Here is a 12,334-nt window from a genome sequence, read left to right on the forward strand (position 1 = left end):
GTGTCTGGGACACGGCCTCTCCATCTTTCCTCTCGGGATTTTTTACACGGCCGTGTTTGAGACATGGCCAAGATCCTTTTCTCCTCGGAAGATGCTACACGGCCGTGTCTGGATGACACGGCCTAAGCACTTCCCTTCTCTGCAACTTTTGCCTGGCCGTGTATAGCACACGGTCGAGCTCCGTTTTGCACCTAACCTGAAAACAAAATCAAAAGAATGCATCAAACTAAAAGAAATTTAGATACAAATCAAAACTAACTAAAAGAACCCTTGGGTTGCCTCCCAAGAAGCGCTTGTTTAAGGTCTTTAGCTCGACCAAACTTTATCATTCGCTTCTTTTCCTCGCCCTTGGAGGACAGATATACTTTTCGTTTTTGTTGGGAGATCTTCTCCCAACATCTTCCACCACATTGTCTCCTTCGTTTGGTGGCCTTCCATGAGGATGGAAGTTTCATTCCTCAAGTTTATAAATGCTTGTCCTGCTACAAGCATTTAAAAGAGACGAGACATGGTTAGAGAAATTAGATAAATCATATTCCAACTTTTCCTTACCAATTACCAAAGAAAGCTTATGATTTTTGAAATCAATTATAGCTCTAGCTGTAGCAAGGAAAGGTCTTCCTAATATGATAGGAATCCTAGGGTCCTCTTCCATGTCCAACACAACAAAATCTGTGGGAATAACATTCCCATCCACCTCTACTGGCACATCTTCTATAATACCCAAAGGGTACCTGCAGGAATGATCGGCAAGTTGAAGTGTCATAGTAGTAAGTTTAATATTTTTGAGACCTAATTTATTACAAATTGAATAGGGAATGAGGCTAACACTCGCCCCCAAATCACAGAAAGCTTTTTCAAAAAATTCTTCTCCTATGTTGCAAGGAATATAAAAGCTCCCTGGGTCCTTTAGTTTTGGGGAAGTGTTCTTCTCCAAAATAGCACTACATTCCTCACTAAGCGCAATGGTCTCAACCTCTCCTCTTCTTCTCTTGTTTGACATGAGATCCTTTAGGAATTTGGCAAATCTAGGCATTTGAAGAATAGCATCAATAAGAGGTACCTCTACACAAATTTCCTTAACCTTTTCTAAAAACTTGCCAAATTCTTCATCTTTCTTGAGCATTGTAAGTCTCTGAGGAAAAGGGACAGCTTTGCTTTGATGGTTCAGTGGAAGAGTCTCTTCAACCTCAATGGTACTCTCCTCATTAGCTTGAATCTGATTTGGTATAGGAGGAGAGAGCTCTTCTTCTTTTTGTATCCCTTTTGAAGCAGTCGCTTGGGAGTCTCCCAAGGTCCGTCCGCTCCTAAGCTCAATTCTATTGCAATGCTCCATAGGATTCACATCAGGTTTTCCTGGAAGTTGTCCTGGTACTCTGGATGAAGAGGAAGCTAGTTGGGCAATTTGACTATCCTGGATCTTTTGATGCTTTTCAGAATTATCCATTCTCTGAATGAGCTTTGCTAAATCTTGCTTCATTTCATTCTGACTTGAGATAATTTCTTCAAGCATCTTTTCAACATTTGACTTTGGTAAGCCTTGAGAAGATAGATGTTGAAAATTTTGTTGCCCAGCTTGGAAATTTGGTCTTGCCCCCATAGATGGTCCTTGATCTTGATTATTTCTGTAAGAAAAATTTGGATGACTCTTCCATCCAGGGTTATAAGTATTTGAGTATGAGTTGTGCTGCCTTTGATTGTAACTCATGATTGCATCACATTGTTCAAGTTGATTGATTTGTGCAGTGATAGCTCCCAATGGACATGAGTCATTTGAATGCTCTGAACTCCCACATACTTCACAAGATGTACTAATAGCATTGACCATATTAGCACTAGCCCCCATATTCTCAAATTTCTTTGTAAGAGCGTCCAATTTTGCAGACAAAAGAGTGACTGCATCTACATCAAACTTCCCTGATACTTTAATTGTTGGGTTTACAGAAGAATAGTCACCACTTCTTTCATTTTCCCATTGATGATGATTTTGTGCTACACTTTCAATGATTTCTTCGGCTTCATCTAAGCTTTTGTTCATAAGTGCCCCTCCAGCAGCTGAATCAAGGGACACTTTGGTATGATAATTGATACCATTATAAAAAGTGTGCAACACTAACCATCTTTCCAACCCATGATGTGGGCATTGTCTGAGCATACTATTATATCTATCCCATGCTTCAAAAAGAGATTCTGAGTCAGTTTGCTTGAAGCTTGCAATTAAATTCCTCATATGAGCTGTTTTGCTTGGTGGATAGAACTTATCAAGAAACTGTTACTCACACTTCTCCCAAGCGGTGATGCTATTAGGGGCCAAAGAATTCAGCCATTGCTTTGCCCTATCTCTTAGAGAAAACCCAAATAACAATAATCTAACTGCATCTAAAGGAACTCCATTCATTTTTATGGTACCACATATTTCATAAAAGACCTCTAAGTGTTGATCTGGGTCTTCATGAGGTCCTCCACCAAATTGGTTCTGCTGCACCATAGATATGATTGCGGGTTTGATCTCAAAGTTATTAGCTTCCACTGAAGGTCTTGAAATACTAGATCGAAAACCTCTTGCATAGGGTGCTGCATAATCCTTGAGTGGTCTATTTGCCATGTTCAAATGTTCCTGTTCTTCAATTTGCCTTTGCAGAATTCTTCTTTTATGGAAAGTTCTATCAATCTCAGGGTCAAAAGGAAAGAATTCCCTTGCAAAGTTAGATCTTCGCATACACAAGAACAAGATAGCAAATGGCAATTCGACAGAAAAAGAAAAATAGAAGAATCAAAAATGCAGAATTGAATTTGTACAAAAAGAATTAACAAGAAGTGAAAGTTATACAAGAAAGTAAAAATAGAAATCTAATGATTAGTTACAACTATGCAATATGAAAGGAAAACAAATGTTATGTTTAGTCTAACTCAATTGATAATTCCTAATGTTATAGCGTAGTCCCCGGCAACGGCGCCAAAAACTTGTTACGCTCCGCAAGTGTACGGAAATGTTGCAAGTAATATAAAAGATTATCGTATCCACAGGGACTGGAATAAGCACTAGAAATGTCTCAATGTGAATTAGCTAAACAATTATCCAATCATTTCAAATTTAAAGTAAGGGTAAACAAATCTAATATTAAAGATCAACAAACAAGAGTTTAGTGTTTTGGGTTATGATAAAGGGAGATTCTAGGAGTTTCGGTTTCTTTGTAAGGTTTCTTGAATGTAAATGGTTCACCAATTCTTATCCCTCAATTGCCAAACACTTGTAGAAAGTTGTCGGTTCTCTCTTGCAATAGATAACCGGCTAAGGACTGAGAAATGTATCTAAATATGATCAATTAGACGTGAACCTACGTTGTCCTTACACAGAAGCGCACCTATTACTATGCCTTCCTTGGATATCAACATAGAAGCCCACAACTTATTAATCTATCAAGATACAAGAAACTAATCACAAAATTCATCCTACTCTCTTGAATATTCCTATTTCCTCTTCAAGATTATCTCTCAAACATCCTTACACGGGCTTGCACCTGTCACGTGGATCCCTCGGATGATCGAGTGAGAGTTTATCTTTACAAAGTCCACAAGAAATCCAAACAATCAATCAAGAATGAGAATTAAGCACAAATCACCATCAATCATTCAAGATCTAATTGATACAAGCAAGACAATGTCATTGAAACAAGAAAATGGCAAATCCATAAGAGATTACATCAATCCATCATACAAATACTCCCTTAATCCTAGAATACAAGATCTACTCTATGAATCGAGGAAGAAAACCCGACGAAATAAAGATTACAAGCATTTCTTAAATCCCCAATCCAAGAAACCAAGAAGAGGGGGAAAGAGAAAACTTATCTACGAAGAAGCCTCGTCTTCGGATCCAATCCTCGCTCCGGAGTCGAAATCGTCAAGATCTGCCTTAGAATTGCCCAGAAATCCTCCCAAGAATGGGAGGAAACCACCAAATCTTGCCTTCTCCCAAAAGGGGGAGAGATCCCCTTTCAATTCATGAAGGAAGGTTTAAATAGAGGACGAAATCGGGCGCCACACGGCCCCACGACACGGCCGTGTGAGATCCACACGGCCATGTCCAGTTCCTTCTCTGCCAATGCTACACGGCCGTGTGGTGCACACGGCCAAAGCCCTCCTGCTCTCTGGAAATGCTACACGGCCGTGTGGTGCACACGGCCGCCACCTGCTTGGTCTCTGGAAAGTCCACACGACCGTGTGGTGCACATGGCCACCATCTGCTTGGCCTCCGGAAACTCCACACGGCCATGTCGATCTACACGGCCATGTAGGGCTTTTGCTCTGATTTCTTCAAATCAAGACACGGCCGTGTGGGATTCACACGACCATGTCCTCTTCCCTTCCTGTTAGGACCACACGGCCATGTATGGTACACGGCCCGATGCTCTTTCTCCCTTCAATTACTTCCAAGCTTGCTCAAGGATACTTAATCTTCACCAATTTCGACTCTTGTGTACAGAAAATGCACAAAAAGCAGATCTCCGAACCAAAAGAGTAAATATGCTAAAAGGAAAGCTGGAAGTATAAAAATGCATAGATCAAGCATGCTCAAAGTATGTAAATGTGCGTAAAAACATGCATAAAAGAGTATATAATCTACGCACATCAGACCCGGACAGTCCGGAGACTATCATAATATTCTTTATCATATTCATACTGTTGTTTTATGCTAACTTTGTGTTGCAGGATATTGTTTGGGACTAACATGTCTTACAGGTACAAAATAATGAAGTTTTCCCTCGGATGAACAGTGTCCAAGGCGCCTCCATACTCCATGGAGGCGCCTCGGGTGTAAAAGCTGACCTAGCCGCGAAGCAGGGTTGAAGGCGCCTCGGTTGGCTATGGAGGCACCTTGGAAGGCGCCTTGAAGACCTATGAAGGCGCCTTCAAGGTGATAAGCGTAGAATGATCAGTGCTCATCTGCACGGTGGACTCGGAGCTATGGAGGCGCCTTCGGAGGCTTTTAAGGCACCCTGAACACCCTTTATAAGGGGGTTTCGAGCAGCACCTTAATCAATCAAGTTCCAGGCTTTCTGTCTTCAATGTGCTGCTAACAAGATCATTCTGAAGAGCTGCTGCAACATTCCGACGACCCGGAGCTCTGTTTTCTTCTTCTTTAGTTGTCGTATAAAGCTGTTATAATACTTTCTTTGTAATTAGTTTGTAATTCTTATCGAGCTTATAGTTGTTGCCCACGGAAAGCGATCAAGGATCGCGGGCCTTCGAGTAGGAGTCGCCTTAGGCTCCGAACGAAGTAATTCTTTGTGTCTCTGTGTTTGATTGTTTTTATTCCGCTGCTTATTACTCATTTAGTTTCTCGTACGATTTACGGATTCGAAAAACCAAATAGTCGCGAGCGCTATTCACCCCCCCTCTAGTGCTTTCTCGATCCAACAGTATTCTCCTTATATCTCCAAGGGAAGATAAGCTTCAACTTTCTGTCAGGCTGAATTATAGGGCCACTAATAACGAAGAAGAATATGAAGCATTAATAGCAGGGTTACAAGCTGCTCAACATGTAGGAGCAGCCAAGGTTTATATCTATTCTGACTCTTAGTTGGCAGCCCAACAATTATCAGGTAACTTTGAAATCAATAATGATCAGACTCAGGTTATATGCTGAGGCATTTGATAAGTTAAAAGCTCAGTTTCAAGAATTAAATATACAAAAAATTCCTCGATCTAAGAATCAAGTAGCGGATGAACTAGTTAAATTGGCCTCTGCTATAACACCATGGAGCCTGGATCGGCTAATTGAGCAGACATTATTAGTATCTTGCATTGAAAGACAGGCTGAAATAGAAATACAGAGTGATTGGAGAGCACAAATCATATTATATTTGCAGCAAGGTATTCTTCCGATTAATACAGAACAAGCAAGGATATTTAAGAAAAGAGCTTCCCAATACACTATGATAGGGGAGCAGTTATATAAAAAGGCTTTCTCTAGACCTTTACTTAAATGTATTGGGACAGAAGATATACAGTTTATCTTGCAAGAGGTTCATCATGGCTCATGTGGCAGTCATATAGGAGGAAGATCCTTAGCCCGTAGAATTCTATTAGTAGGATATTTTTGGCCCACTTTACATGAAGATGCTACCAAATTTGTAAGAACTTGCATTTCTTATCAAAAACATCAGAATATTTCACATCATCCTACACAATTATTAAGAACCTCTATGGTTTCCTGCCCCTTTGATCAATGGGGCATGGATATAGTTGGTCCATTTCCCATGGCAATTGCACAAAGATGATTTCTGTTAGTAGCAGTGGACTATTTCTCTAAGTGGGTAGAAGCAGAATCGCTTGCTCGGATTACTGAAGATGCGGTTATTAAATTCTTGTGGAAAAATATTATTTGCAGATTTGATATTCCTCATAAATTAGTCTCTGATAATGGAAGACAGTTTCAAGGAGATAGAATATTAGATTGGTGTAAAAGCTACGGTATCACTCAAGCATTCACCTTTGCGGCGTATCCACAGAGTAATGGTCAAGCTAAAGTAACGAACAGAGAGATTATAAGAGGTCTAAAAACCAAACTGGATCATGTCGGAGGCAGCTGGGTAGAGGAATTGCCTAGTGTTCTTTGGGCATATCGCACCACACCCCGAGAAGCTACAGGGATTACTCCCTTCCAACTGGTTTATGGAGGAGAAGCTGTAATTCCTATAGAGGTGGGAGTATAATCTGACAAAAGATAACTATACGATGATTATAATGCGGGTCGGTGACTTATGGAGCTAGATCTGATAGAGGAAATTTGAGACAAAGCTGTAACTCGTCTCGCATCATACCGACAACGAATGAGGCAAAATTATAATAAGAGAGTCATCCCAAGGTTCTTTCAAGTGGGAGATCTAGTATGGAAGCATGTCAAGCCTACTGGGGATGTTAACAAATTAGCACCATAGTGGGAAGGACCCTACAAGGTGGTAGAAAAACTGGCATCAGGCTCATATTATCTCCAAGACACAGAAGGGAGAGTTCTCGGGCGCCCCTGGAGTGCAAATCATTTACAACCCTACCGAACTTAATAAGCTTATATCGCTCGAGAAATATAGATATCCCAGAATGAGCGGACTAACACCTCTTCAGTGTATTTCAATCATCCAATCATGTGAAATTTAGCGCTATCAAAAGAACAAATCAAGTTTACTTTAAGCAATTTCCCTCCGTTTGGCCCTACAAACAAATAACAAGTATGCTCATAATTTATGTACTTCATTTGGTAAATACAATGTAGGCCAAATATTGCTCGAAAAATAAGTGCAGTTTAAGCAGCGTGGTAATTACGGGGTAAACATTTTTATTCTATTCAAGCGGTCGTCGATTGGGGACTTTAAGGAGTGATCAATCAATTTTTCTTAAGGAATCTTGAAGACATTAAACCATCATGAGATTAGTGAAAGCATTTTTAGTTTCACTCAAAAGCATAGTCGATCGGGAAATCTCTTGAAGTAACCCGGACGGGTCTTCTTGAGAGGAACCGGAGACTCTAAACTATCACAAACATAGTCGATCGGGAAATCTCTTGAAGTAACCCAGACGAATCTTCTTGGGAGGAACTGGAGACTGTAAACTATCATGAACATAGTCGATCGAAAAATCTCTTGAAGTAACCTAGACGGGTCTTCTCGGGAGGAACCGAAGACTTTAAACTATCATGAACATAGTCGATTGGGAAATCTCTTGAAGTAACCCAGATGGGTCTTCTCGAGAGGAACCGGAGACTTTAAACTATCATGAACATAGTCGATCGGGAAATCTCTTGAAATAACCCGGACGGGTCTTCTTGAGAGGAACCGAAGACTCTAAACTATCACAAACATAGTCGATCGGGAAATCTCTTGAAGTAACCCGGACGGGTCTTCTTGAGAGGAACCGAAGACTGTAAACTATCACAAACATAGTCGATCAAGAAATCTCTTGAAGCCGGTCTTCTTGGGAGGAACCGGAGACTTTAAACTATCATGAACATAGTCGATCGGGAAATCTCTTGAATTAACACTGACGGGTCTTCTTGGGAGGTACCGTAGACTTTAAACCATCATGAACACAGTCAATCGGGAAATCTCTTGAAGTAACCTGGACGGGTCTTCCTGGGAGGAACCAGAGACTTTAAACTATCATTAACAAAGTCATATAGGATTGAGTACCTGATCAAAATATGATAGAGCATAGGACTCTATTCGGGATTATACACCCGACTGAAAACTCAAAGGTTGATTCTTCATATTAAATCGATCGGGATTATACGCTCAACCAGAAGTTGATGAGATTCTGTTGGGGTTGCAATGTTGCAAACATAGTCCCATATTGGAAACACATGGGAAAGATCATGGGTTTATAAGAGAAAAGATATCTCCATTGGCATGAGGCCTTTTGGGGAGAGCCCAAGAGCAAAGCCATGAGGGTCTAGGCCCAAAGTGGACAATATCATGCTATTGTGGAGATATCTAAATTCTTTTCGATCCAACAGATTCTTCATATTAAATCGGTCGGGATTATACGCTCGACCAGAGGTTGATGAAATTCATCATATTAAATTGATCGGGATTACACGCCCGACCGAAAACTCAAAGGTTAATTCTTCATATTAAATCGGTCACGATTATACGCTTGACCAGAGGTTGATGAGATTCTTCATATTAAACCGGTCAGGATTATACGCTCGACCAGAGGTTGATGAAATTCATCATATTAAATTGATCGGGATTACACGCCCGATCGAAAACTCAAAGGTTAATTCTTCATATTAAATCAGTCGGGGTTATACGCTCGACCAGAGGTTGATGAAATTCCTCATATTTAATCGACCGGGATCATATGCTCGACCAAAGATTGATGAAATTCTTCACATTAAATTGTTCTAGATTATATGCCTGGTCTAGATTCAAAGTCATCTGGATTTCTTTATAAAGATCACTCGGTCTTACACTCCTGACCAGGATTCAAAGTTAAGAGGGAATTCTTTATATATCATCCTTCAAAATTACATTCCCCATCAGAAGTTACAATCATATGAAGTTCTCTATTTAAAATCGCTCGGGATTGTACGCCCGACCAAGAATACATAAATCCTATGGAGCTTTTCAGATAAAGTTACTCGAGATTACACATCCCTCGGAAGCACTGAGGTCTTTGAAATTCCTTATATATAGTCAAGCCTGAATATAGATCAAAGGGTTTACGGAGAAGCCTTATTGGTCGGAGCCATATAATTAATTAAGATACCACAACAGGAGAAGCTTTTAAGCAAGACAGTATGTATTCTCAAGGAGCAGCAGCCAGATAATGAAGGTCGGAAAAACAGGTAAGTATGAATTTTTACAAATATTTCAAGTACTTAATTACAAGTCTTTTATTTACAAGTCTTTTTGAGTACATAATCATGCTTACTTAAAATCATCTGTCAAGTCTTGGGGTAATTCATGGTTAAGTCTGCGACTATTTATGAACTGAAGGGGAGGTTCGCGAGGTAGATAACCACCTTCCCTCAATTGTTGAATAACTCCAGTCACGGAATGATTTAAAGTCCCTATGACCCGGCGGATATATTCATTAGTAAATGCTGGGGACCTTAGATAGGCTAAGCGCCTGTCCTCCCATCGATCCTCCTCCTGCTCCTTATAACTTTGAAATTCGATTTGTAATGTGGCAGCTTGGGCTTTGAAAGCGTCTCTTTCTGATTTAAGTTGCTTTATCTCCTTCTGGAGTGAAGATATCTCGGCATCCTGAGCCTTTCTTTGTTCTTGCTTTTGTAGAATAGCAAAATCTCTTGAGGTTGAATCTTGAGCCTGCTCAGAAAGAAAGACATTGTGAAGCCTCTCCACTTTCTCTAAGACAACATTTTTATGAGAAATATCTGAGATGACTTTGTCTTTTAAAGCAGATTCCACCTGGAGGCTGGAATTTAACCGATCCACTCGCAACTCTAGAATTTTTCTTTCAAGCTCTTTATTTTTCAATGACTGTCGCTCATGCTGCAGTTCCTTTTTCATAGCCTCTATTTGTTGAGCCTGTAAAGCTATCTTCTCTTGTAACCGAGTAAGCTCAGTGTGGGAAGGAGGAAGATTAGCTTTCAGTGCCTCTATTTGAGCTTTTAACTTGCCATTTTCCCTTTCCAAAGCAATGAGCAGTTGGTCTTAGTGAAGACTTGAGGGAAGAAAATGAAACAATAGTGCAGTTAGCAGGAAATAATGATACGATAACAATATATAATGAAAAACACTTACGGCAATAGCTTGACGACTATGACTGTTAACACGGTTGGAAATGCTAGTGCCCCTTAGCAGTTCTTGGCTATGTTGCCAAGATTCAGCCAACGGGCCTTGTAGCTGCAAAAAACCATAACTGGGAGGGTCCAAAGCTTGTCCCAATTGAGAAGGCAGACCCACATCCTATCTAAATAAAGGTTAGAGGACAGAAGGTGAGGAAGGCCGGGTAGAAGAAGAAGGAAGAGAGAGAGGAGAAGTGGTAGAAATGGGAATAACAGAGGAAGAACTAGAGGGGATGGAAGGTGGCAAAGCAATAAAAGTTGATTCAGTTGTTGAAGCATGGATAGCGGATGGTCCTGGACTCGGAGAAGATCTTTTGCAAGGTGTTCTTCTAGCTCGGGGTCCAGAAGCCAAAGGAGGTAAGACCAGGGAAAGAGGTTGAGAGGAAGCCAAAGTGGTAGTAGCCATCTGAGAAGCAGAAGTAGATGAAATAATAGCAGAAGAGGAAGGAATAAGCAGACCCGGTCTTATCATTCTAAGAGAAAGATTGGAAATAATGTGGGTATGGAGCATTGGTGCCTTACCTCTCTCAAAAGAAATAGGTGAAGGAGCAATAGGGGTCTGCACAAAAGTACCAAAAGTATCATGAAAGGGAACTTCCTCAGTAAGCCTGGGTTTCTTGAGTATGGTAATAAAAGGTTGTTCCTCTTCCTCTTCCATAGAAGCAATAGCTTCCGCTGTTTGTTCTTCCTTAGATAATAAACCCAAAGTAGAGGTGGTAGGGTTAGCTCAACGAGCTTGCAGTAATTGTTCTCCAAGTTTATTCAAAAAGGACTTGGTCATAGTTGTATTCTTGTACATGAAAGCGGGTAGAAGAGCATTAGCTGAAACACAAGAATTGGACGTCATTATAGAAAATAATTAACAAATAACTGATAAACAGAGCCTAGAATGTTTAGACATACCAAAAGAGACATCCAAGGGAGTGTCGATGCAACTTATTCCAAAGGGATACATTAAACCCTCCACAATCAAGGACAGTAAGCTAAATTTAGCCCCCTTTAGCTTGGATAAGGCAAGAGATATAGAGGGATCAGTGAGGAAGTTATCAGTGTTAGGAGCCGGGGGGAGATTGTGTATCCAAGTAATAGGAAAAGAAGTAGAAGAAGGGAGACGCATAAAGAAAAATTTGTGACGTCATTCCTCTTGAGGAGGAATCCTCCTAAACAAAATAGCCTTAGGGAGAGACTGAAATTTAAAGACACCAATGTCTACTTGGCGGGGAATGAAGAAGTAGTGAAAAAGACGAGGGGATAAGGGGAAATCTAGTAGTTCAGACACCCCAACAAAACCCACGAGGATAGAAAAAGACTGAGGAATAAACTGATTAAGAGGAATATCAAAATAAATACTAACATCAGCGAAAAAGGGATGAAGGGGGAACCAGAAACCTTGTAAGGCTTGAGCCCAGAAGGTCGATATACTTCCTAAAGGAGGAAGATGTGGACTATCCTGAGGGGTAGGGTGAACTATATAGGAGGAAAAACCATAGTTCACTCGTAACTCCACCTCCTCTGGCTCAGTCAGGCTAGAAGCACATGAAAGGAACCACGCGGGGGAAGAAGTGGTCATGGTTGAATAGCAAAGGGAAAGTGAATAGGAGATGGAGGAGCGAACAGGAGATGGAGGAGAAATAGTCGGGGAGCAGGAGAGAGCGTATTAAACCCTTTCCTTCCTCTGTGCCTTAGACCAAAAACCCTTAAGCAAAAATAGAAGAAGAACTGGAAAAAGGGGAAATCCGAAAGACAATGATAATTTGTGCAGAACTTATGTATAAAAGAGGATAGGAAAAGAAAAAAAAATGTAAATAAAGAAGAACATACAGAGACATGACTGCCATAAAGAGGTGAGGTCATCGAAGAATGGGATCGAATTAAAAAAGAAGGATGAATCTCACGGAAAAGGTAAGCTTAGTAATCATCCTCGGAAAACACGATCAATTTTTCTCTCTCTATGCGCTTGATTCTTAAAGAATCAAAGAGGTATGAGGAAAATCGATCAGGTATGAGGTTAATAGGGTAGTT

At 40.6% G+C, this 12,334-nt stretch overlaps 1 non-coding gene across 1 annotated transcript; it reads left to right on the plus strand.

Moving 5' to 3' along the window:
* The first annotated feature begins 2,126 nt into the window (after positions 1–2,126).
* On the plus strand, positions 2,127–2,232 carry LOC122054458. The gene has a single exon (XR_006132766.1). It is a non-coding gene; the product is annotated as a small nucleolar RNA R71 (small nucleolar RNA).
* The last annotated feature ends 10,102 nt before the right edge of the window (positions 2,233–12,334 follow it).

This window comes from Zingiber officinale, chromosome 3A, assembly GCF_018446385.1.
Source record: "Zingiber officinale cultivar Zhangliang chromosome 3A, Zo_v1.1, whole genome shotgun sequence".
NCBI lineage: Eukaryota > Viridiplantae > Streptophyta > Magnoliopsida > Zingiberales > Zingiberaceae > Zingiber > Zingiber officinale.